At 42.1% G+C, this 4,707-nt stretch overlaps 1 long non-coding RNA gene across 1 annotated transcript; it reads left to right on the forward strand.

Moving 5' to 3' along the window:
• The first annotated feature begins 778 nt into the window (after window positions 1-778).
• Window positions 779-3,224, forward strand: LOC130708963 (uncharacterized). Its single transcript, XR_009009365.1, has 3 exons — window positions 779-1,055; window positions 2,788-2,919; window positions 3,174-3,224. It is a non-coding gene; the product is annotated as an uncharacterized LOC130708963 (long non-coding RNA).
• Window positions 3,225-4,707: the final 1,483 nt, after the last annotated feature.

Below are 4,707 nucleotides of genomic sequence, written 5' to 3' on the forward strand. Positions count from 1 at the left end.
AATTAAAGTTTTTGCTGACAGCTCATTCTAGGGGAAGCCTGTCTTTCACAGCATCTTTATGAGCGATAATTCACTGTCTCCATTTGATCACCTCTGGTCCCTTTTCTTTGCCACTGATGCTCTTCTCCTGGGGACGAGGTTGCAAACCAGATCCTCTTAGGCCTCTGCACTCACACCCATGCCAATCCAACATCTGTCGGTAGCTGTCAGCAAAGACCTGAAGGGGAAGAATAATGGCTGATGTGGAATAAAATGACACTCTACTTGGATTTCAGTGGTTTGGTTGATTCTGTTCCAAGCTCTTTGAAGACATGAGTCAAAATCGAACCTTCTCCAGCCCTGCAGTTCTCACCACCTCATCTCTCATACCCAGTTTTTCATCCCTTCATCCCTGCCAATCCATTCTGCAGCTGGAGTGACTTCCTAAAATAAATCTAATGACATCATCCTACTCTTACAGCCCGTCAATCGCTCCCCATTTGCCTTAGGATGAAACCCTGCTCCCTACCTGACCCCCAAAACCACTGAGATCTGATCTCTCCCTCTTGGGCCTCACCTGGGCCTGTGCCACCTGGCCGTGTATGCTCTGAGCAGTGCTATTCAACTTCTTGCAGTTTCTACCACAGACAGTGCTCTCTCTTGTCCCTGAGACTTTGCATCATAAAATACTTCCCTTGGCCTGGAATTCTCACCTTGTAATCCCATCCCTTCATCTCTTTCATTTGGCTTTTTTTTTTTCCTGAAACACAATCCAGCTAAACATTAGTTCCTCAAGTCATCCATCTTCCTAACAAGCATGTCCTCACTCACCCCTTGCCCTCCTCCTGTCTTACGTGATGTTAAGGGCCCTTTCTGATTGTGCCTTTTGTTTTTGCAGCTTGTGGCATCTTAGTTCCCTGACCAGGGATCGAACCCAGTCCCCCTACAGTGGAAGCATGGAGTCCTAATCACTGGACCACCAGGGAATTCCCTGACTGTGCCTATTAATCCCAGTATTTCCCCTGTATCTAACTGCTACCTTCCCCCTCAGACATAAACATCGTGCCTGCTATGCAGTAAGTATTCAATACAGTGAGTAAATAAATGAATAAAAGAAAGGGAAAAATACCCTTCCATGAAATTTCATTTGGAGTCTCATGGCTCTAGTTCATTCATTCATTTTCAAAATGTTTTAAAAACATCTACCGTGAGCACTGGCTAGATGCCGAGTGTTCACGGAGGAACGAGGTTAGACTTGGTCCCTCTCTCATGCCAGCACCTCGCAGGGCTCCATGGGTAACCAGAAAAGAAAGCAGAAGTCAACTGATGCTCTGCCTTAGACAGGGAAGGGCAACGCTGGGGAACTTTCCCGCCACGAGTGAGTTCTGTAACGTAGACTTCATGCTGTGTCACCTCTAGCCCAGGGCAAGACAGATACAGAACTCTGTACCTCAGAACTTGAAGTAGGTAGGGAAGACAAACAGACAGACAGACAAGGAGTTCCGATACAGTGTGAGAAGTGCTCTTTAAGAGAGCTATGTGCTATGAGGGCAGGGAAGGGTCGCTGAAGCTACTCTGGGGAGAAGTAGCTCTGGAAAGACAGTAGCAATGGGGTAAAATCATACTTAATAATGAGGTATGGTGAAACTGTGGCTTGTATACTGGAATAATGATTAAATTTCTAGGTCCCTGAAGCTACTTCTTTGTCACTCCTCTCTGTTGATTGTCAAACACTTGTATGAAATTGACAGGTAAGGAGGAAATTAACCCCATTTGGATTATGAGGAGAGGCAAGGAGGCTGAGGAGTAGCTCCTATTTGGGTGAGGATGTCTGATTTATTTTCCTAATCATGACTACCCTAAGAAAGCATACCAGGCTCAACCCTCAAGTGAGAAGCAGAAGGCCTCAGAGTCCAAAGTGGTGGTTGACACCCAAGCCAACAGGAGACTGAATCACGCTCTCCTGAAACTGTGGACAGAACTGTCTTCTTTCTAGCAAAGCTACACCCTCGATGGTGTCTAGAAGTAACGCTAGACAACCGCAGTCCTCATAGAAGGAGCCATGTGTCCACAGGCATGCTCTCACCCCAGGAGCTTGCACTAAAAAAGACATATGGTCCATAGAACTCCTGAGCACTTCCGGATTGCTCAGCTTTGCGATATTGGTCCAGATGTTAGGGGACAACTGCAGACAGGAATAACTTTGAGTCTCCTCATGCAGAGAAGTATTTAAAATAAATTTTCTGAAACTTACTTTTTTCGGCTTTCCTTATCTGCAGGGAGAAGAGTGTAGTGGTTGTGAGCTGGGCCCTGGAGTTCGACTGTCTGGGTGCAAATGCAGTGTGATCCTGGGCACATTGTGGAACCTCTCTATGCCTCAGTTTTCTCATCTACAAAATGAGGATAAGGATAGAACCTACCTCCTAGAGTTGTTTAATTATGACAACGTGCATTAATATACCATGGTTCATTGATTCTGAGACATGCATTTTTCACATTTTAACATGTCTGAAAATGAGGTGCAATTTACAGTCAATAGTATAGCATAGTTCAGTTGCCTCAGTGGTATGAAAAATAATGGTGTAGCTTATAATCAGTGGCATCTTAGATGTGATGAAATTCAGGATACAAGGAGCTTAGAACAATACATAGCACATAAACAGTACTAAAGGAATAGTTAATAGATGATATAGATATAAAATGTATATAGCTCTTCTAACTTCATCAGAGCCAACCTATATAGCTCATTTTTAAACAAATGTCCAAGATCACAATGGCAAATGATAACATGACTGACCCATTTCCCAGGAAAGTGAGAAGCTGCTCTTCATACTTGGCCTGCAGTTGGTGGAAGCATCTGGTACCCATCCCTTTATCTTAGCCAAGATCTCAGAAAGGTGATATAACTGAGATCCACTGAGATGTGGATACCTTGGACAGGTAAAAATTTGATGCCTCTTTAGATCAACATTCTTTTCCTAATCATTTATTAGAGCGACTGGTACTCTGAGACCCAGCAGAGAAGTAGGATCTCTGACAGTGAGGCTCAGAAATCCAGCTCTCACCCCAAAGCTGCACACACCAGAGAACAAATCCAAAGCCCCAAGTTACCCAACTGCTCTTCTTAGGAGGATAGTGATCATTGGACAACCGTTCCCCAACTGACTAATGAGAATCTTGTTTTCCAATTACAGACCCCGCTATCCCTAAGAGAAGATGCAATAAACACATTTTCTAAATACCAGCAAGTTTCCAGTGATGCTCTAGTGAACCTTGGAGACTGGTTCTATAAGCAACTCCTAAGCCTCCCCTACCAACTTTAATTCAGCTCATCTCTGGGCCCCAAAGGAGTTTATTCAGATGGCAGACACGCAGACATGAGTGAATGTTATGTATTTAGACAGGGGATCAAAAGGAGCTTCCCTGGCCTTTTGTTTCTTACTGATTGTGTGTTCCCTTTTAAAATATATTCGACTGTCAACCAGAGAAAGCAGAACTTTCTGTTCTAAACTTCCACATTAAAATTTTTCTTCATTTTCAATAATCTGTGTATCTTTCATCTGTATTGTTTTATTTAACTAAAACAAACATATATTGCCTTTGTATTATGAAAGCTTTTTTTACTTTCCAGGAAAAAAGGAAAATAAAATTCTATCAATATGTTTATAATAGAAAGACTAATTAGAAAAGTAGAATAAAAAACTTATGCATGGTTTGGTCACAGTGTGTGAACATACGCAAAGGATAATAAAAGACTGAGAAAAGCTCAATAATTGCCTTTGCCCGATAGGTAAATAAAATTATTTTGTTTTATTTTTGTGTATTTAAAATTTTATACAGAAAAACTGTTTTATAAGAGAAAAAATGAAATTCTTTTTCAAAGCAAATAGTATTAAATTCAGTTGAAGTTTGGAAACCACTGTAGCTTTTGTAAATATACATTTAAAAAAAAACTCACAGGAGTATTTCATTTTCACTAGCTGTTCATAGATCACCAAGGCACTGAGTCATTTTATAATACAAACAGGAAATGGAGGTTCTGATGAAGCAAGATTACCAAAATCCACCTTCTCCAGATATTGATAAACTGCTTGGCTTGGCTCTCTGGCCTAACCCTTGTTAATATTATTTAGTATTTTCATAGTCCTTTCAGGATGATATAACAAAATATCATAGTGGCTTAGAAACAAGCATTTACTTCTCACTGTTCTGGAGGCTGGGAAGTCAAAGATCAAGGGGCCAGCAGAGTCAGTGTCTGGTGAGAACCAACTTCCTGGTTCATAGATGGCCGTCTTTTTGCTGTATACCCACATGGCCGAAGGGGCAAGCAAGCTCTCTCTGGTCTCTTTCTAGAGGCACTAATCCCTTTCATGAGGGCTCTACTCTCATGACCTAATCACCTCCCAAAAGCTCCACTTCCAAATACCATCACATAAGTTTCAACGCATGAACTTTGGAGGGAGACAAACATTCAGTCTATGGCAGTAATGTAGAAGACAACAGTCTGTTCAGTGGGTGAAGGAGGCCCATTTAACTTAAGTAGATGGTCTCTTCTTTTCCAAATATTGATGTGGATAGAGGAGACACTTATTTTTTCATTCAGCGAACACTGAGTGCCTTCCTCCGCACTGTGGGCTAGGCTCAGTGCTAATTGCTGGAGACACAGAGTGTATAAAACTTGGTCTCAGCTGTCGTGGAACTCACAGTCTCAGCTTTCTACCAGGTCAT

The sequence above is a fragment of the Balaenoptera acutorostrata genome, chromosome 9 (assembly GCF_949987535.1).
Source record: "Balaenoptera acutorostrata chromosome 9, mBalAcu1.1, whole genome shotgun sequence".
Classification (NCBI taxonomy): Eukaryota; Metazoa; Chordata; class Mammalia; order Artiodactyla; family Balaenopteridae; genus Balaenoptera; species Balaenoptera acutorostrata.